Below are 22,519 nucleotides of genomic sequence, written 5' to 3' on the forward strand. Positions count from 1 at the left end.
GGCAGGTGTTTTGAAAGGGAAGAATAGGAAAGCATGCTGTGGATTACACAACAGAACGGAAATACTGTAGGGGAAGGCTTCACCCGAATGCATCTCGGTCATTAAAGAGACATGCGTCTAACCATACTCTGGAGTCTGTTGCACACATGTCCGTAGAAAGTAGCTATCAAACTCAATGCCTACGTCAGCCTTCCCCAGCCTAGTGCCCTCCAGAAGTTTTGGATTTCAACTCCCATCAGCCCCAGATGCACAGCCAATGGTGATGGATGCTGGGAGTTGTAGTCCCAAACATCTGGAGGGCACCAGGCTGGGGAAGGCTGGCCTAGGTGTTTGACCATAGCTCAGTGGCAGAACACATACTTGCATGTAGAAGGTCCCAGGTTTGATCCACGGCATCTCCAGGTAGGGCTGGAAAAGACTCCTGCCTGAAACCAGTGTCTGCTGGTTAGTGTTGACGTCTGATCTAGTACTGGACAGTTTCCTATATTATCAAACTTAAGCAGTCTCCCCCTCCCCCATTGCTCAAAAGCAATGTACAAAACACTGAAAATGTCACTAATGAATAGTGTCAATAAAAATAAAATGAGAATTAAAAAATAAAGGGCATGATCAAGCCAATGTTAAGCACTTTTAACTTTATTTTTGTTGGGAGAGCTAAGCATCTCCCACTGAAATGAACTGATTGCCTGGAGATCCAAGCTGCTGGTACTTTCCCACTCCAGTTAGCCCCAGTTCTTTGTCAAGATAATATAACTTCTGTGTAATCAAAAGATAGGTTCTTCAGCCTGAATAAATTATGCAGAATAATTAAAGTTGCACGATTTCCCTCATTAAGCATTTTTATTTTGTTTTGCTATTTTGCATTGTTTCCAAATATTTCCATATAATAAATAGTTTAATCCAGGGCCCCCCAACCTTTTTGGACCTGTGGGCACATTTGGGAAGTTGAGAAACTTTTGTCGGCACCACCAAACAATTTCTCCCACAGACAATGTGGTAGTCACATAATGGCTGCTGTGGAGAACTGGCTAGTCAAAAGTGATCTAAAGAGGGGTGGGGGAGAGAAACAGTGAGGCTAGAGGCTGGGAGGGTGGGGGAAATAGCAAGGCAAAGGGGGAGGGGGAAGAGAGGAGAAAGAGCAAGGCTAGAGGCTAGAAAGGGAGAGAAAGACTTCCCTCATGTTTTGCAAGGTTTTTATTAAATAAAGAAGTTTTGGAAGGGGGCAGGGAGTGGAGAGGTTTGTGGGCACTGTTGGAGGTCGTCATGGATGTCATGGCCCCTGTGGGTGCTGTGTTGGGGACCCCTGGTTTAATCAGCAATCAATCTTATCTGCCTCCAGCTGCAGCCATCATCACGTCACAATTTTGTGAGGCTCCCCACAAAATTAGTCTACGCTGTAGAGGCTCACGAGTTTCAAACCCTTATTTAAAGTCATAAGTAAGTTCTGAGTCAGACAAATTATCTAAGTTTCATTTCTTACTTCCTGCTCCTTCCTTGTGTTCTTGTACTGTGTTATGCCCATGGTGAAGATTACCCAAAAGCACATGGTGGGGGGAGAACACTTGATATGTCTGGGGAGCAATGAAAACATGCTTGGTTTATATTGACCATGTAATGCTGAGATAGTGTCTGTTAGGAAAATAACCAGACAGCACAGAGAAATCGAAATATTTTTAGCAGGCAAAGCTATTCAAAATGCTGGGAAGATGGGAGGAAATGCAGCGTTCTTCCTTTGCGAGGTCTGTGGTTTCGTCTGCACTGCATTTATTTTATTTTCCCCTTTTTCCACCCGCCAGTAAAACCAGACACGCATCTTCTGAATGGTCTGTCCTGTAGCAGTCTCAAAGCTGCCTTCGTCTGACAGCATGTCAGGAATTTTGCGAGTAGCCTGCTCTACCTCTTCAGGCTCAGTAGGATGCTGTTTGCAAACCGACCATGTCGAGCGAATCTTTTCCTCATCGATTTGTCTGCCAAGCAGCAGTGGCCGCTGAGGTGTCTCACGAAACGACACCACTACCGGCAGCCTGGCAATAGAAGGGGTGGAATTTGCACCCTTACCACTGGTTGCTGAGTGGATAGTTGTGGCAGTGCAGGAGCAGGCTGCTTGTGGCTGCATCGACACTTAGCAACCATACACCTAAACCAGCCTTCCTCAACCAGGTACCCTCCACATATGCTGTACTACAACTCCCAGCATCCTTCAGCCAGCCTGGTTGTCTGGGTTATGCCCTCCAGATGTGATGGATGCCAGATGCGTAGCCCAACACATCTAGATGGGACCAGGTTGGGGAAGGCAGACCCAAACAGTGCTTAATGCAGCAGCCCACTCTGATGCTGAAAGGTAAGGATGGCAATCCCCCTTCTATTGCCACGCAGAAGGTGCTGGTGGTTTTATTTGGAGACCTTCCTCACTAGCCGCCACTGCTGCCAAGGTGTCCTGGTGCCTCTGCAGGGATTCTCAGGCCTGATGTGGTGAGCCACTGAACACGCAGCCACTCTCTGCATAGGTAGGCAGTTCAGTATGCTCAAACCTGGGCTGACCACTGGATCCTCCTGGACAGGAAGGAGTATAAGCGGACTTCCTGTCCAAGTTGAGCAAGAAGAGCTTCTTGAGCTCTGGTGTGTTCCTGTATCTTTTGGTTGTCCTGTGGTGCTCGCTTCTGGTTGGTCATTTGGTCCTGGTTCCCGGCTCACTCCAGACTGCTTCTCACAATCCAGCCCTGATACAACATAATTTGCACCCTGAGCCCAAGCTCAGCTGTGCAGGGCTTCTTGGTGCTCTGCCCCTGTCTATCTGCCATCCTTTCACAAATCAACTGGGTATGTGTTGTCTTCTGCCTGATGGGCCTGCGAATTATGACGCTGTAGGACATCCTTCCCCAACTTGGTGCCCTCCAGACGTTTTGGACCACAACTCCCAGCATTCCTGACAACACCCAGCATTGGCCATGCTGGCTGGGGCTGGTGGGAGTTGATGTCCAAAACATCTGGAGGGCACCACTTTGGGGAAGGCTGCATTTAGGTGCTGTTCTGCGTTAGACAGGCCCAACAAAGAAGCTGGCATCTGTGTTGCTCTCATTCAGACGCAATGCAGGCGGAGGTGTTTTTTGAGAGTCCTGAGGGTGTTGGGAAGGGTGGGGGTAGCTTTGCGTGTGAGGTGAGTTGCCCTGAAATACACCTTCTAATTGCTTATCTTGTAAAATCTGCCTAGGTAATTGCTTTTACAAGCAACGAGGCAGGGCACACCCCTCTTGCCTGGGAGTTGGAGGTGCCTAAAATTAGGACTCAATCCAAGAGATAAATCACTCCATTTTCAACCAGTCACCCCATCAGCACGTGGTGCCGCCTCCATTAGCTCTTTGCATGTACAAATGTTGCAGGGAGGTCAGTGGAGCAAAGGGTGTTGTGCAAGGACCTTGTGTTCTGCGACAGGATGACCGTGATGTCAGGATGGCTGCTGACTTGATTGCTGCAAGGCTCGGAGCAGTCACTGCGACCTCCCTGGAGGTTTGTTTTTGGAAAGAAAAATACAGATTATTTTTAGGGCTGTCACCATCTCATCAAAGAAACTTGAGTTCATTGATTTATAGGAGTTGTACAGCACAATCCTATACATGTTCATGCAGAAGTAAGTCCCACTGTCCCAAGGCAGAGGATTGCCGCCTGTTGACTGATTAAATTTGGATAAGAGGAACAATAGTTCTACGGGAAAAAGGCATGCTTTGTTTTTAGACCACACACACACACACACACGCACACGCACGCACACACGTACACGTTTTTATAACAGATACTTCTTAGACGAGGCATTCTGCCTTGGCTCTCACACAAGAGCAGCCTTCCCAGCCAGGTGCCATCTAGATGTGCTGGATAGCACCTCTCATAGTTCCCAGCCAGAATGTCCACTGACCATGCTAGCTGGGAATTATGGAATTTGCAGTCCAACACACCAGGGACACCAGTTTGGGAAAGCTCCACAAGAGGGAAAGCTGCTTTTTCAGACTGCACTTCCAATCTACAATTTTAAGTGTTACAACTAAATTATAATGATAATGATGATGACAAAAAATAAAATAAATGTTATTTTAATAGAATCATAGAATAGTGAGGTTGGAAGGGGCCTATAAGACCATCAAGTCCAACCCCCTGCTCAGTGCAGGAATCCCAGTCAAAGCATCCCTGACAGATAGCTGTCCAGCTTCATCTTGAATGCCTCCAGTGTGGGAGAGCCCACTCCCTCCGTAGGGAATGGATTCCATGGTCATATTGCTCTTAACAGTCAGGAAGTTTTTCCTGATGTTCAGCCAGAATCTGGCTTCCTGTCACTTGAGCCCATGATTCCGTGTCCTGCACTCTGGGATGATCGAGAAGAGATCCTGGCCTTCCTGTCTGTGACAACCTTTCAAGTACTTGAAGAGCGCTATCCTATCTCCCCTCAGTCTTCTCTTCTCAAGGCTAAACATGCTCAGTTCCTTCAGTCTCTCCTCATAGGGCTTTGTTTCCAGTCCCCTGATCATCTTCGTTGCCCTTTTCTGAAACCTCTCCACTTGTCTGCTTCCTTCTTAAAGTGAGTTTTACGCAGTGCTGGTTTGTTAAAACAAATACTGCCTTTCCATCTAAAAAGATCCACTGGGTTGTTAACATGAGCTGAGTCATAGTGATGTAGAGTGTTACATATATGCGAAAGAAGTGGGCAGCTCACAACTTCCCTTATAGGTTGCCTACACAGGTTGAGAGATGGGGCTGCCAACAGCAGAGGCCCCTGTGCCCTTAATAGCTGTACAATAGGCAGACATTCACTAGTTGGCACTCCCCCCACAGCAACCCTACTGAATCTGGTACCCTCCAAATGTTTGGGATGACAACTACCAGCATTCCTGACTGTTCACCATGCTAGCTGGGGCTGATGGGAGTTGAAGTCCAAAACATTTGGAGGGCACCAAATTGGGGAAGGCTGCCTCACAGCATCAGGTTAGCAAAGGGGTGTGTGTGGAGCTTTACCCCATGAATGTCTGTGTGCTATGTTGCTGATCTCAGCTGCTGAGTAGGTTTGTCCAGGACAGGGGAGTGGGGTCCATTTTATAGCCTGGTCTCAGATCAAATCAGCTACCTCGAGCACCATTTTTGGTGGGAAGGCAGGGTATAAAATAGATAAATAAATAAAATATTTGATGACAATGATGATAATTCCACATTCAAAAACTAGATGTTAGGGATCAGAGGGCTATCCTAGCCTAACATGCTATTTTTCTATGAGCAGGAACATTTGGGGAGGGGCATGCAACACCCCCCCCCACACACACACACACACACATCCCTGCAGGCTGAGGTGGTACAGCCCAGGAAAAGCTCTGCCAGGGGATCCTGCTGGAAGTATAAACTTCTCCTTATTTGTCATATTCATAAGACACCTATAAAACAAATTCTCCCCCACCAAGAAGAAGAAGGAGAAGAAGAAGAAGAAAGCTTTTTTGAGATTGCACCTTCTTGTCCTGTTCCTTGCTCTTGGTACACGTGCAGTCCACAAGCACAAAGCATAGTGTGGGAATTGCTTTTGAGGAAGGGCCCCAGCCTGTTGCTTCAGTCGTTGGGCTCTAGCGCTTCCTGCAAGTTGATCTGTAGAGAGGTGGAGACACCAGGTTCAACCACACACATAGAAACACAACCATGCAGATCCACTTGTGGGCAAGATGAAGTCCTTTCCTGCCAGCCGCCCATGTAATCCAGCTACAATGTGGTGCTTCGAGGCAGGTTTTTATCCTTCTTTGACAATGGTCTTGCCTGCAGTAGCTAGAGGGAGGAAAGCGAGCGCCCTCCATTGATAGGAAAAAGGACCATATGCCTTAACATGGCATTGGGGTGGTGAGGGAGATGTCAATACCTCTTTAATGAGGAACTCACTTTGCTGCAACATTGGAAAGGGAGAGCGTAATAAAGGAATCTATCAAGACGTGTGGGTCATACACTCCTTGTGGGTGGAGGGCGTTTTCCATACAGGACATCAGTGGCTTACCTATATACATGTAATGGAGCTCTAACTAGGGTTGGACAGATCTGACAGTTTCAGTTTTTCACAGTTTCTTGATTCTCCAACCGTAAAGTTTTGTTCCATTTCTACATCACTTCTATTTTTTTTTTAACCCTGCACAAAAATGCATATGCATTTTCATGCACGTTTCATGTAGCTGGATTGCAAGTGACAGCTGCTGCTGCTTTGCTGCAAAAGCAGCTGTTCCATAGCGGGGAGCCTGGTCTGCCATCACATGTGAATTCCTGGCCTAAGAAGTGTAGTTGAGTCTCTCACACTTTATACATTCATATACACATGTGGTTAATATAGGAGGGGATTCAAAGGAGAAACCGAGAGCTGCAGCGAATGCAGGTTTTACATTTATGTTAGTAGGTGATTTAAATCAAAGTTGATTTACCCTCACTGAAGACTGCTAGATTCACTCGAAACCATACAATTGCATTTCTTTGAATTGTGCCCAGAAACAAAGTAAGCTTGTTCAGGATTTGACCCTATGCTATGAAGCAGACCCTATGCTGTAAAGTAGATGAAGCTCCTTATCAGATCAGGCTCCAACTCATACATTTTTAAAAAAGTGTTCTCTTTGTTCCCTGCCCTTCTCTGCTGTCTCCAGCCACTGGACACCCTTCATTCCTCCAGAATGACCAGTCGCCTTCCTGAATGTTGCCCATTTTTGACATGTCATCGGTGGGCAGCCGGCATTCTGGTGCCGAGTCATATTGCCTATCTCATGACTCAAGCCTTAATTCCTGGAAGCTTCTGTCTAAGCCTCCTGGCTTCCCCTTCCTCTTTGTGCAACACTCATCTTTTCCTAGAACTCTGTTTTCCACATGCTACACTGACCCTGAGCAAAACTTGTGCCTTGTGATGGGATGGGGCTGAGGAGAAAGGAATCACTGCCAATATGGCAGCCATGTTGTAGAAAGAGGTCCAGTAGCTCTGCCACATTTATGGAATTTCTTTTTGCTGGAGGTTCTACAGAGTCCCAGCTTGAGCATATTTCAGATGCAGCAAGACCACCTCGAATTTATTAGGTAGGGGCTAAATATCATGGTTTCTTAAATATACAGTATTTCGTCATTCACACATGGCCACAAGGATAGGAATTAGTAGTTTTTTTAGATTATGCATACACACACACACACGCACACACACACTCTAAGATGGTTGCTAGTGATGTATGGAACCCTTCCTGAGAAATTCTAGTATTATCCATACTTCTTTTGCTTCCTTCAAAATGGGTTGGATGCTTGCCCAAGAAGAAACTTTCAGAGTAGCTCAAATTCCGCCATTTGCAAAATTCAGTGATCTCTAAGGGATCTCTGGACACCCATGTAAGAAATGCAAACATTTTGCTTTCCTCAAAATGCCTCGCGTGTTTTTGTGCAAACTTTCACTTTGGGAGGAAATTTTGATGGCGGCTCTAGTTATCATTTTCAGAGGTAACCATTAGCCATATAATGAAGGTATGTGCCTTTTTTGAACTGGCTTTGCTTCACTACCAGAAGCTCGACATGCAGAAGTGAAACTGGGGAAGTTTTCCCCTCCCCCAGTCACTCTAATCTCTGTGCCAAGAAAAATGTCACATGCTCAGTTTGGCTGCTTAAAGGCACAGAACCAGGGCCAGTTTAAAAGGCGCCAAATCTACACCAAGCCAAATGTCACATTCGATAATTATCAGCACGGCGCAGTGCTCCTTTCCATAGCTTCATTGGTCCATTACTGCTCAGTGACCTTTATGAACACAAAAGAAAAAAGGTGTGTTGAGAAGCCATATAATTTTTTCCGCATTTGGCAACGTGCTCAGCCTTTTATCGCCAAGCTGGCAATCCATCACACTATGATCCTCAACCAGGATTCTTGCAGCATCGCCACACTTACTCAGCATAATTGTAAAACCCAAATTTCAGATGATTGCAATCAGGGACACCATGTTCTTTATACAGATTTGTAGCTAATTACTGAGGGTGTGGTGGCCCACTCTCTGTCTCAGTTGCCCGCTCCAGTTTGTTCCCCATCTGCTACTTCCCTTGGGTCTGGAAGGGTTTCCAGACCAGGAAGCCAAGCGCAAGGGCATGCTGCCTAAGTTAATTTGAACAATGTGTTCATTTTCATCAAGGACAAATTCCAGCTCTTCCATTCTGAATTTTTTTCTTGTTGGTTGCCTGAACAAACTTTCTGTCTGCGCAAGAAGCATTCCCAGGTTCAAGGGTTGGGGGGGGGGGGGTTTCACATAGGACAGCACTGGTCCAAGACATTTCATCATCAGAGGCAGAATTATCTAAATAATAGCACATAACATGTGTGCAGCACTTTCACATGTTCATGACACTTCCCATACATTATCTTAACAACAGCCCTGTAAGGTTACATCAGTATTACTCCACCATTTTGCAAATGGAAAGGGACTGCAGCTGAGAGAGATTAGCTTGCTCAAGGCCACCTCTTGAGTTCATGGCAGAGTCAAGATTTGAACTAGAAACTCTCTTAGCTGCTATGCTGCACCAGCTCCCCACTCTCTCTCCAGAAGTAAAAATAAAATATATCAAACAGTGTCCAGGTATGATCTGATGATTGTCCGATCATCAGGGGTGCACATCATTTTTGCCCCTGAGAGCCAGATCAGGCGTCTGCAGGGATGTCATGAACCACACATGTGTGTGCATATTAGTGATGTCCATCGCTAGGAAATCTGGCCCTTTTCAGGCCTGAAGGGTTCTCATGGTATCCCTGATTCAGCTTGTATTTGCAAGCTGAGCTACAGGTTTGTTCCTGAAATCTGGGAACTTTTTCAGGGTGTGTCCCCCGAAACAATTTGTGCAAATTACACAGATTTCATCCATAATTTGTGCGAATTATGGCTGAAATTTGTGCAAATTACGACTAGATTTTTTTTTTTAACGGAAATCCGTGATTTGGCCTGACTCAATGCAGATTGAGTCAGGCCAACTTGCGGGGAAGCAAGCCAAAGTCCAGGGGGCCAAGCTGACTAAAGTTCGGTGATCTTCACCCCACAGACAAATTCGTCTGACATCCCTAACACACATACATACTCATGAATGCACCACTAGCTAGGGAGGCCAAATGTCCTTTACAGAGGATAGTCCTCTATTTGAATGGCTGTCAGAGGACAGTCCTCTGTTTTGAAGATGTCCTCTGTATGATGGGCTGCCTAATCCAAGTTCTGGTTTAAAGTCAAAGGATCATAAGGAGGAAGAGCATGCAAGGGCCTTGAAGTTGCTCATCAACAGTTAGCATCTGGGCAGGAGAGTGAGCAGCCCACAGCTCACCCAATCACAGTTTTCCCCACTACTGTTTCTGAATTTTCATCTGCAGCAACAGCTCTTGCAGCAACAGCATCTGTTCCATGTCACAGCAACCCCAACTCCGTCACCAAAATGAGAAAGGACAAAAACACTATAGGAATGGGCTCTATGGTTCCTGATGTAGAAGCCTCATTCCTTGCATTTCCCCAAAGCATCCTAGGAAGCTGGCAGGAACCTTCAAGCACTACCTCCTTGGATGCTCTAGGAATAGCAGGAACTATAAAGCCTGTTCCTAGAATGGGGTCCCACCCCACTTTCACCCCTGGCATCTGGTGTTGCGGGTCTGGGGGTTGCTGGACAAGGTTTTGGGGAGTGCTTTTTGCACTAATGATGTAAACGGAATAAAAGAGAGAAGGGATGTAGATATAGACCATATAAAGTAGAGCATGCCCTCTTGAACAGAGAACCAAGCTATACATACAGCAGGATCACATGTTTTCCTTGGACTTTACCTTTCAGACTGCAGGTGCAGGATCACATGTTTGCGTGATTTCCCCACCAAAACAAAACAAAAATTAAAATCCTACATTAGCATGTCAGGAAGAAGGATTCCAGATCATTCATCTCACTGTTGTGTTGGCTTTCATGCACAGGTGTTCTTGGGGTGAGGTGGGGAGGAATGCAAAATGCAGGCCCTCACCTAAATTCTGCATAATGCAGTCCAGGAAAAACTGCACCTTGCAATTCTCCTACACATGCAGATCTGCTGTAAGCCAAATCAGTCATTGCTTTTGTTCTGAATGCAGCTTCAGTGAGCATTGTCCAGAACTTTTAAAGTGTTTTCTGCCTTCCAGTTGCCCAAGATGTATTCCAAGAGGGGATCAAGAAGCTTCAGCCTCCTCTGGTAACTCCTAAGGGAGGGCTGTGTATTCTGTGTTTTAAAATATATCATGCAATTTTTCCAAGATTTTCTCTTTTGCATAATTGTGTATTTTTACAATTCTACATTTGTATTATTTGAAACATTTAATCTGTTTTTGCTAATCATGAGATGAGACAGGGGCCTGTAGAAGGTGCTGAAGCTACTGGAAAGCTTATTTGTTAACTCTGCTGGCTCCTGAGATTTCACTAAGACTTCATTGCACAGCTTAAGGACTAGAAACTTTTAAAAAGCAAAGAAAAAGAAGCTGATATATATATATATATATATATATATATATATATATATAATGACCAATGCCATATTCTATGGCTTTCCGTGCTTCTGTGATGTACACAGTCCTGTTCTAGAGAGACCTGCATCTTTACGGGAGGTGTGGGCTAGCATGTCTACCAACTGTGCCCTGCCGCGGCTGAATGCTGCTGGCACCAGTTACACAGTCAGTCCAATTAGCAAAACCCTGTCCATGTTCTCTCTCAAGAACATCACAGCGCACGACTCCCAAGCCTTTCAAAACTATGATGCTAATTATGCGCCTCTTAGAAATAATGACGGGTCCCAACGCCTCTGCTGTCAAATCTTTGCTGCCATTGATCGGAAGCGCTTTCGTACATCTATAAAGGTCTGTGGGTTTAATTCAGCATCAAAGCCCTACAAAGCAAAGCTGGACAGAAGCAATGTGCCAGCACTTGCTTTTAGCAGGAAGAAGTGGGGTAACGGAGCCGCTTTTGTTTGCTCGCCTCATCACGGAGAAACCTGTGGGGTTCAGCGAGCTCAGATGATTTTTAATGGGCCTTCTCATCGTTAGTTGCCAGATTGTACTGCCGGACTTGAAGCTAGCTTGTTGTTTTCTGCTGCATGCTGCCAGGAAGAATTCAGACTTCTGGTGATGTGGATTGCTAGGTGTAAATCATCCCTATTTGGTTGCAGGACCACAGTGTAATACACCTGCTGCAGGCTTCCTTACATAATCACGGTCTGAACAAAGGAAATGAGTGTTATGCACTCCTGGAGGGGTTGAACAGGAGAGTTCTGTGCTGTTTGTTCCACACCCATACATTCTCTCTTCATGTGCATACTCCAGAGGTGCTATTTAAGGCAGACAGACAGTGTGGGCTTTCCCCTGCCTCTTTCACTCCTCTGCCTTTCAGATCCCCTGCAGTTGTTCCTCTGTATCTACAACTAGCTCACTGTTCCTACACATTGAGCAGTTATACTGGTAGCCAAATGTTTATGTTTGTTTGTTATACTTCCATATCCAGTTCTTATGTGGGCGTCCAGTGGCCTCCTCCAGCTACCCAAGGGAACATTAGCAATGCTGCAGCATCAGATGCTCTCAGACCATTCACCAGACCCTATCATTTGTCCCCTTTATATAGACGGAAGCAGGGGCCCAGTCTTTTCCCAGGTATCTCACTCTTTTAAAGGCAAGCTGCAACACGCATCCTGTACAACTAGTGAGGCTCAACATATGTTTTGCACTCTTGTTGCTGGAATATTTTGCACCCTGTGTAAAACTGCAGCCTAGCACCCAAGAAGTTTGTGGCAGGAGGAATGGATCCCTTGAGCAATGTTTCCTTTTGTGGCAGTAATGCCTACTGACAGCACTGAAGAACAGCCTGTGCTGGGCAGTACCTGTTTGCCTTTCATACCTGCCTTAGCAAACAACACCAGTTTTCTCAGACTACAGGTGTGGTAAGACAATAAAGAGTGCCAGTCTGTTTCAGTCCAGCCGATTCCCATGCCCCAAGGTCCAGCCTCTTGCGGGATTGATGTTTCAGGGAAAGCTGTCCATGAAGATACAGAGTAATCATGGAGTGATTTACTGTAATTTTACTCCCACCTTCCAGCAATTATAGAGCTTTAAGAAGAAGAAGAAAAGCAGTAGGGATTAGGATGTAGTTACCTTGACTGTTCTACAGTTCAAAATAAAATCTAATTTCTGGTGGAGAACCCGGATACTAACTATCCTGCTTTTGCTCCAAGAAAGTACATGGGGCTATCCCATTTTATTCATCAGGTCTTGTGGGAGTATGTTTCTGTTGTTGCTTTGCTGTTGTAGATCAGGGTTTTGTTTCTTTCTCTCTCTCTCTCTCTCTCTCTCTCTCTCTCTCTCTCACTCTCTCTCTCTCTGTGTATGATTACAACTTCTAGCATACATGCACATTTGTTCAGCATTTGTCTTAGTTTTTTAAAACTATATTGGCTCTTCTGAGATTTTTGTGTTGGAAGTCATTTTTCAGGTCTGATGGGCAGGAAAGTAAAATGCAAAATAAATAAATAAATTGTATTAGGCTGGAGAAGAAGGCTAGGAATTTCTCTAACAGGGAATCCTCAGCTCTTCACCAAATAACAGCTCCCAGGGTTTTTTGGTGGAGATGGTGGGAGGAACTCATAAACAGTTAAATTGACCTAACACTGATACAGCTTTGTACCATACATAGGTTGCATGTCTTGCCCAAGCCACACCTTGTTGACTGAGCAGGGGTTTGGATCCATCTCTTCCTAGTTTAAGCCCAGCACTTCAGGGGTGTTCATAAGGCACCCCCTTCATCCTTTCACCAAACGCATGGAAGGAGTAGGCCCACTAGTTATGCCATGAAGCAGACTCATCCGCTAGCCTCCCACTTCTGGAGAATGCACATACAGTGCTAATGTGGAAGGGTCTAACTATAAACACATACAGCCCTGTGGCACTAATGCCAAATGCATGGCCCCTGGCCGGGGGGCGGGGGCGGGAAGCATGGCCATCTGGTGCATCCCCACCTCCCTACCGCTATCATATGTTTGGTATGCATTGGGGGAACATCTGAGCTCCACCTTTCATCCACACCTTGAACTTTGCAGCCTGAGTGCTTTCCTCAAGATGATCTGCCTTTTGGATTTAGAAGGGAATGGGGAGACTCTCAGTTCTAGCAGACACTTGGAATGCCAGCCAATGAGTGCAGAATAAATTCCCCAAGAATTGAGCCACGTTCTAAGCTAAGGACATGTTGTTCCTGTTTGACCGACTACAGTCACATCATTCAGATTGCTCGGATATTTGCCTGTGCTAGAGGGCGAGAAATGTGATCTGAAAACAGAAAAGCAAAGATGCTGGGATGGGGCGGTCTTCTGATGAGCAATTTGTTTTGTTTCCATAATTTTGTAGTATTTTTAAATGATTATTCATGCTCTGTCATGCTGCATTTACAGAACTCTGCCAGACATGTATAATGGCAGGGAAAGGAGGAGGTTTCCTCTGAAAATGTAAACTAACCCGTTAAAATGCATCCAGACATGTAGAGTGAGAATGCGACCAAAGGCTGATGAGCGTTTTGCAGCAGCTCCCATACATGTCAATGGGGCTTGCACAGGAGAACATCCTAGCAGATACCCTGTATTTTTGTCCATGCAGGTTGGAGGGGGACACCATGTGCAGGCTTACTCTCCCCTCCCCCCCCTCAGCCACAGTGCACCCAGATAATTGTGGGAAGGGCCTTCAACTGCATCCAAACCCTTATAATTCCACTCTCATCTGTCGATCAGAATTGTGTACGCCCCATGCAATGTTTCAGAATCACCTTTTCCCACATGAACCAGCCCAACTATTAACATGGTTCTCAGAGGCCCTTCCCCTATTCTCCTGTTGTCAGAAGCGAGGAGGGTGGTGACAGGGAATACGGCCTTCTCATTTGTGGTGACCCATCTCTAGAATCTAGGGATGCTGGAGAAATTTGAGACCAACTAAAATGAACTTGGATTTCTAAGAATCTCATCTGCAAAACCAATGCAGACCAACCCCCTCAGGCCATGCAGAGTCCCTGGGCTTTCAGATTTTTTTTTAATTACTTTCCCGAAATTTATGCATATTTATTTGTAGGAAAATACGCAAGTTTCTGCTGAGACTGGCAAATATATGCAGGGAAAAGTTAAATGGAATGAGGGACAATATGCTAAATGTTATGTACTAAAGTAAATTATGTAAATAGTTGCGAACCCTCTTACAGAATTATTTGTGTATTTTTCCGCATAACAAAAAAGAAAAATTCGAATCGGTTTGAACAGATGAAGGAACAAAAGGTGCTTCACAATCCATGAACACAGACAGAGCTAATTTTACACAGTCTGTTTATCCCTACTAGAATCCCATCCCCAGGGAGGCTCGCTGATGCCAAGTCTGTTTCCTTTGGGGCACCTGTTGAAGACTTATCATTATTATTATTAGCCCATGGTGGGTTTTTTTAGATCTCTTGGTTCTAAAACTGAAATGTTCTACCTAAGGTTTTATTTATTTATTATTTAAACCACTTGTATACTGCGTGATAGCGGTTTACATAAAATACAACATAAAACCAATGTAAAAATAATGAATGTGTTAAAGACATTAGATGAACAGTAAAACAGAGCAGTATAAATAGAAATCAAGAAATGCCTGAGTACGTAGACAAATCTTCAATAGGCATCCAAAGCTCTCCACAGTTTCTGCCTCTCAGACCACACATGGCAGAGCATTTCAGAGGGTGGATGCCACAACCAGGAAAGTCCACTTACATGCCACTGTGTGCTGTTTTGCATTGGTTTTTTGTGTTTACTTCCTTATAAACTGCTCTGGGAACTTTCTCTGCTGGAGAGCAGGGTATCAAATGCGTGAAGCAAAGAATCCCTTTCCCTTCTCGGTACTCGTGTACTTCACCAGTAGATAGCATCCGGGTGGGGGTGGGGGGTGAACAGCATGCCCTCCTCCCATATGAGCTTCTTGATGGATGAGCTGTTCCAGGAAGGTACTGGTCTGCATTCCAGCTATTAGAGAAAGCTCACTTTCTCACTGCTGGGATCAGAAAATTATTTTTTTTGTTTTGAGAGAGAGAGAGAGAGAGAGAGAGAGAGGGCTAGAAGTGATATGACAGAGATGTCATTACCAGTGGTGTTCATGCTCATTTGTTTTGCCCCGCTATTGTCTGTGGTTTTGCAGGTTTTTTTAATCTCAACCCATGAAAAGAATCCTTGCAAAATCTAGCGTGTACATCATGAGTCATAATGCCAGTTTCGTACCACCTACCACCTTCAACTCCCTGATAAAACAAGCATACTATTGCCCTGTCTACAGCCCATTTTCCATGTTGTGACCACTGACTTGGAATGACCTTCCCTAGAGAAGCCCACTATGAAGGCATGGAACTATTCCGCCATTTTGTCTGTGTAGAGGCTATTCTTGCTAAATGGTTCAAAAGGCCAGCACAAGAAACTGAGGGGGAGGAAGAAACCTACTTATGATGGGAACCTGAAAGTTACTGCTACTCTAATGTCCTTATGATTGGCTAAGAGACTGGGCATGGGGTGGTGGTAGAATATTGTATACAAGTGAAGCTGATGAGCAGGTGAGGAGAAAGCTAAAAATCAGAAGCCAAGATGGAGAGTGGTGTAGAAGCCCAGACTCCAGGGACAAAAGGAGCTGAATTGAGAGCAGGACGGCTGGAAGCTGTACTGCCAATGGATGAGGGTGAGCTGAAAAATTGCTCTATTCTAAGTTATGGATAAAGCAGGGAAATAGTCTAGACCAGCCGTGTCCAACCTGGCCCCCTCCAGATTTTTTACTACAACTCCCAGCATTCCTGACCAGTGGCCATGCTGGCTGGGGCTGATGGGTGTTGCAGTCCAACACATCTGGAGGGCATCAGGTTGCGGAAGGCTGCCCTAATAGAATTACAAGCAGAGTAGTTGGAATTCCATAACTGATTTTCTGACAACTATCCCACCGGTGTCATTCTGTATCTTTACAATTCCACCAAACATTCATAAAATCTCCTTCTCTGTTTACATATCCAGTGTCTTGCTTTTGAACTGAAAAGAAAAGGCTATTTATAAATGAAAGAAAGAAAGCTTTCCACAGAAACACTTGGTGGAAAAACATCGGGGGATTTCTCTGAGCTGCAAATACAAAACACCTGTATTTCATGCCAGATAAATCTTTTGCAGGATTTCATGTGTTCTCTCTCTAAGGAGGTTCCCGGAAAGGGACAGCGGGGAGGAGAGAATATGTCTCTGGTTTATTAAATTAGATGACGGAAATCAACCAGAAATTCCAGAAGAAGTTAATAGCTGTGTACGGTATGTACAAGGAGAACTTGGATTGGTTTCTGTGAAATGGCCTGAGGCATGCTTTGCATCATTCCATCTTTCAGTCCCTCAAGGATTTTATAGATTTTTACAGGGGGGATGCTGCAAAAGCAGTAATCTTCCTGAGGTTCTCATAGTAAGCCAAGCCCCGGGGTCTTGTCTTGAGGGGGGGATACCAAAGAGATCCCCCTTTCCTTTTGTTGGGGAAGCTTGGAAAAGGATAGTGACAAGAGCACAGGAAGATGGCACAAGAAAGAATGGGCAAAGCAACTGATTTGGAACCAGCATGCTGGTCTAGAGAGAGCCTTGGTCTGATCCAGCCAGGCAATTCTTGTGTCATTAACTTACCAAGTTGTAAAGAGAGCTGTTGTGTGCTGTGATTAATTGTTTACAGCAGGCTTCCCCAATGTGGGGTCCACCAAATGCTTTGGACTACAACCCCCACCATCCATGGCCACTGGCTGGGGTCAGTGGGAGTCGTAGTCCAAAACGACTGGAGGGGCCCCCGTTGGGGGAAGACTGGTTTAAAGCGTATTGCATGTAGGGCTACAAGCTTTAAACAGTTTGAGCAATCACTTTAGTTTACTTCCCTCCCCACCCTGAACTGAAAGATTAGTCAAAGCCGTTGGTTAATTTTAATTGGTGAAGAAAAATGTTGATCAGTAAGCCTGCATGCTAAGAGCATACTAGCATGTTTTCTGGAAGTTATTTTGTCTCCAGTATGCTACTGTTAGAAGACAGGTTATCATGTGGCGCAGAGTGGTAGGCGGCAGTATTGCAACCGAAACTCTCCCCACCACCTGAATTCGATCCCAGAGGCAGCCGGGTCTTGGGTAGCTGGCTCAGGTCGACTCAACCCTCCATCCTTCCGAGGTCGGTAAAATGAGTACCCAGCTTGCTGGGGGAAAGGTAGTCACGACTGGGGAAAGCAATGGCAAACCACCCCACTATAGTCTGCCATGAAAACGCCAGCGTAAACAGCATCAGTAATGACCCGGTGCTTGCACAGGAGGAACCTTTCCTATCTATCCTATACACCGGGGTGCACAACCTTTGTTGGCTCGGGTTAGGAGCTGCGTGCAAACACACGTGCACATCACACTTGCACACACATATACACACACATCCTAGTGACCCTGATACAGATGACTCGCTGATAGCAGCAGCAGGAAAAGAGTGATCTGTCTAGGATTGTGGAGAGAGGGAGGAGAGCTGCAACTTTTTGTTTCAGGTCCTACTTGTCTTTACTGTTTTCTTTTCCATTCCCTCTTGTGGCACATAGTCGCTTTTGTTTGCTAAACTGTAAGTGATCTTATACTTCCTGCAGTATATCAAGACAACGCCTGCATTCAGATTTTAGCAATAAGCAGTTTCATTTACATGTACTCCCCTCAGCTAAAAGGCACATGATTAATCAACTTAACAACTCTTTATTAATCAGTTGACAGCCCTGTAATTGTTCAGCACACAAAATCTATTTTTTTCTGGCACGATAAAATTATCAGATGTTTGAGGAGGACTTGTTGGAGGGGACATACAGTGCCGGGGAATCTTGAACCCAGGATGCTTGCAGCTAGATGCAAGAGACTTATCATCTATAAGCTAATTCATCAGAAGAGGGTTGTGCTGCTGTGCTCCAGTGCCCCCATGAACTTCTCAGTTCAGGTAGAGACTGTCTTGGTGTGTCTATCTCATCTTACGTGCTGAGTGGCTTCATGCCCACCTGCTTCCCAGCTGGACCACTTCCCTGAACTAACTGCTTGCCTTAAGCTTGCCAGCCTTGACAAAGACAGAAAGATGACAGAAGCTGTATTATGATAACTGATGGTTCTGTTTTTAGAAGCCAAAGATTCTCCCTTCATTTGGAGTTCGAAGCCTCCTTACGTAACTCCCCAAGTGGTAGGAATGTCCGAGCTGAGAATTTCTTGTCATCTGATGTCTCTCTTTGTGTAGCTCTGCAAAGAGAGAGAGAGAGAGAGAGAGAGAGAGAGGATGAAATTACGATTTCCCCAAGGATCCATCACACCCTCTATTATGAGGTTCTCAACATCAAAGGCACTCATGTAGGCTATTTTCTTTCACCTTAGTAAATCGAGGCAGGGCACTGCCTGTTAGGTTTCTTCTTTTGATGTTTTCTCTCCCCTTTTCCTCCCCCCCCGCCCCCGAATTAAAAGTTGAGGATGGAGAGCAAAGAATGCAGCAGGCTGGAATGTTGCTGGCATCATTTGAATAATAACAATAATCCCTTTTTAATTTCAGGTGCAGATGTTCACTTTGTGAGGGTACCTTCTGCCAAACGGAGCATGCTGCAAACAAGCCAGATGCTACTGACGGAGAGATGCCTTTTTTCTTGTGGATCTTCAGCGTGGGCTTTTATTTTGGAAAGGAAGACATTTGTAGTTCATAGTTCATTAGCTGACAGAGCTCGAATTAGTGCATCGGGATGGGATAAGTCATTGACTACAGCACTAATACGGGACACACAGCAGATGATTGGGAATCAGCAAGGAGGTTCCTCCCAGCTTTGTTCTCAAATGTGTGAAATGGGAATAAAAGTGGAACCTACCTCAGAGGTGTCTTGAGAGGGTAGATGAAATAAGAACGTGCCTTGGAAATAATGTGCTGTCTGTGTAAGCAAGATTCAAGGTAGTATACAATTTTCCTGAGCTGGCATTTTCTTTCCATGGATGGCGCCATAGGGCAGCAAAGTTTGGGCATACCCAAATAGGGATGCTAGAGAAATTCGAGATGAACTAAAATGAGCTCGGATTTCTGAGACTCTGACCTGTGAAATTCACTGCAGAGCGACCCCCTCAGGCTGTGCGGAGTCCATGGACTTTCGGATTTTTTTTACTTTTCCGAAATTTATGCATATTTATTCGTAGGAAAATACGCAAGTTTCTGCTAAGGAGAAGTTGAATGGAATGGAAGCCGATACGCTAAATGTTATGTACTAAGGCAAATTATTTAAATTCTTACGAAACTTCTTATGTAATTATTTGCATATTTTTCTGCATAAGAACAGAAAATAATTCGTATCCATCTGTGAACGGATGATGGAATAAAAGGTGCCTGACAATCCACGAAACACAGGTGGAATGGATTTTACACAGTTTGCACATCCCTATGCCCAAACCCATTCAGGGGATCACTACCTGAGAACCATTGCTTCCATCTTGGTTCATTCCTGATGTGGAGTTCAGCCAGGTAGGAGGCAGCGCTCCCCCCCCTCTCTCTTTCTCTCTCTCTCTCTTTCTCTCTCCCTCTCTCTCTCTCCAAGCTGTCCAGGCCCAGTGTCAACAGAGAATATGCCTCAGAGTCCCATGGAACTTCCAACCTAGAATAAGCAGTGAGGACATCAACAGAAAGAATACTATGAGAAATCAGAGGATAGAGAGACCAGGTTAGGAAGAGATTAATACAAGCCAGTGCAGTCACATGTATCTATGTTTGGTATTGAGTATTAGGATTAAGGTGTTAAGCCAAAGGCCTCATGGAAAAGTTGGGTTTGAGGATGGACTAGAAGGAAAAGAGAGAAGTTGCATAAAAGTTTAGGGAGGGAACACCTCTCCTTCCCCAGGGCGCAGGACTTGATCTAATGGGCTTAAGTTACAGGAGCTTGGTCTAACATCAGGAGAACCTTCTTGATGTTAAGAGCAATTCAGCAATGGGATCAATTATCTAGAGAGGTGGTGTGCTCTCTGAGCTCCTCACTGGAGCTCTTCAAGCAGAGGCTGTACAATGGGGGAGGCAACTTGAGGCCTGTGGGCATCGATGTGCCCCTGGACACGTTCCTTGGCACCCACCAAGGTGCCCTCTTTCAGTTTTTTGTTTTTTTTTAACAAGATTAACAACTTTTCTTACCGGCAGATAGGATTGTTCCAAAGCAAGGTGAGGGCCTTTGGCTGCTACCATCTTCATTTCCCATCAGTGCCTCTGGCCTCACATGGGGCTCAGAGACATTCTTAGGAAATGAAGAGGTTTGGGCAGTTACAGGCTGATGCTTCCCTCTGCTGCATGCCCAACCACCAAGAAAAAGAAGGGGGAGGGGAGGAAAGAAAAATGGGCCCCTATATTTTGGGCAGGTTACTTTACCTATGGGACAAGCCATGCCTCATATAGCAGCCATTTTGTGGTGGTACCCAAGACAGTTTCTCAAATTGCCAAATGTGCCCACACCCAATAAGGTTGCCTATCCCTGCTGTACAGCCGTCTGGCTCTAGCTCTGGACATGCTGCATTGTGCTGGAGTTTGGACTAGACTACCTATGAGACCCCTCTAGCTCTATGATTCTGTGATTAATTCCACGCTTGGAATACTGGCAAAGGGAGAGGCAAAGGATAAGGGGCAGAGCTGTGTTAGAGAGCAGGAAGCCTGTGGACAGGTGAGACCATGGTGCTGGAGGAGCAAAGGTTGCCAACAGCAATATAACGGGAAGTGAGAGCTGCAAGGTAGAATGGAGGAAGGTTGCACGTATTTCTTTAAAGGCTAAATTGAGTTGTACATCAGTTGTACATCAGAATAATCGTCTGCTTTTATGGCAGCAGCTTCATCCCGACCCACATATGAGATTATGAAAGAAGAAATCACCCTATAATTTGCAAGCCACATTTGCACATACATCAGCAGGGGGAACATAGGGGAAGGAAAGGAACTGGGTTCATATTTTTGGAATGTTTCATGCAGAAACACTGCCCCTTCAACAAAACCCCTCAAAGAGGCGGCAGCTCCAAGTCCTTTGTGATTAATGTCGGAGTCACGCTTTCAGAATGCACGTTTGCGTTAGCCAGAGTGCAGTGATGGATTGCTTCTTGTTTAGAATGCACAACCACAGGAATTTCTTCTGTCGGGAAGGGAGAAGAGCGCAGACCTTGAATTCTTCTTACTCTGTACAGGTTGTGAGATAAGAGGGGAAGAAAGGAACAGAGCTTTTCAGAATGAAACGAACACAACGAGGCAGCGCCTGAGGCGTAGTCCCATAGAGGCACTTGTGAAGCAGCACACACACACACACACACACTCAGATGATGTTGAATCTGGATCACCTTGATGCTTCAGGTTTTTTGGCCTTGGTCGAGAAGGTGGCTCTTCCCCAAGCATCCAAGCGCAAAGTTGGAGGTCAGTGACTGATAATGCATGCTAAGCTTTGAAGATCCGACTTACCTGCTGTGCTCTTTACCGGTTTCCAACAGGCCACTGCCATAGCTCTGACACTCTGGAGGAGTTTGTCTACAAGAGCCACGTAGATGGAACAGAAAGAGTTGATCGTTCTTGGACATATGTAGTGGAGAGGCACATTGGTAGCATCAACAAATGTGCATGTAAATGAACAGAGAGGCTGCGAAGATGAGATGTTACTGACTGCTGGATCAGCAGGGACTTGGACTAGATGGCCTTTGAGCTCCCTTCCAACTATATGATTCTAGTATTGTTGTTCAGTCGTTAAGTCGCGTCCGACTCTTCGTGACCCCATGGACAGAAGGCCAGGCATGCCAGGCCTTCTGTAGCATTCTAGTAGATGCTAACAAATATAAGAATAGGACACTATATTACCATGATGCTATGCTTGCAAACCTCCCTGGGGAACCCTGCTGGTCACGGCCAATGAACCAGACAGGCTATTTCTGACCCAGTATGTCATCTCTGTTCTTAACTCAGCTTCACCCTCCCATTGGTGCTGCTACTCCCTCCCTGCTCAGCCCTCATTGTTCTTCAGCTTTCTCCATTCACACCATTTGTTAAACACACAAGAGAATGGTGTGAAGAATGATGGGCAGGTGACGTGGCTGTTACTGCAGCTGCCTAGGAGCGGCATTTCTGCTCCACGTGTGGCTTTTGCATTGGTCCGGACAAGCCGGGTCACTGTCTTCTGCCTTTCTCCTTTCTCAGTGGTGCCACAGGAGGAGAAGGGAGATTCTTTCACTTGGAGCGTCTCACTTCCCCATTCTTGAATGCCAACGCGGTCATACGAAGCAAAAGAATCATAACAATAAAAAGAAAGAACATGTGTTAACATCTCTGTTTCTAGGTCAAGCCGTGGACTCTTCTGCAGAAGAAGGAAGTCTGCCTGGAGCTCCCTCAGGAAGCTGGTTTCATATGGTGGTTTAGATTTAAGTACACACTGTCTAGCACCATTTGAAATCAGTGTTCTTGGGGGAAGAATGGCTACCCTTTCACCAACAC

At 45.5% G+C, this 22,519-nt stretch overlaps 1 long non-coding RNA gene across 2 annotated transcripts in view; it reads left to right on the top strand.

Moving 5' to 3' along the window:
* Positions 1 to 19,415, top strand: part of LOC146339314 (uncharacterized) — a 129,929-nt gene extending 110,514 nt beyond the window's left edge. For both annotated transcript variants that reach the window (XR_014784224.1, XR_014784223.1), the window contains one exon: positions 18,596 to 19,415. This is a non-coding gene — a long non-coding RNA (uncharacterized LOC146339314). The remainder of the gene's footprint in view (positions 1 to 18,595) is intronic.
* Positions 19,416 to 22,519: the final 3,104 nt, after the last annotated feature.

This window comes from Heloderma suspectum, chromosome 7, assembly GCF_057233095.1.
Source record: "Heloderma suspectum isolate Gila_16-S chromosome 7, 16-S_ref, whole genome shotgun sequence".
NCBI lineage: Eukaryota > Metazoa > Chordata > Lepidosauria > Squamata > Helodermatidae > Heloderma > Heloderma suspectum.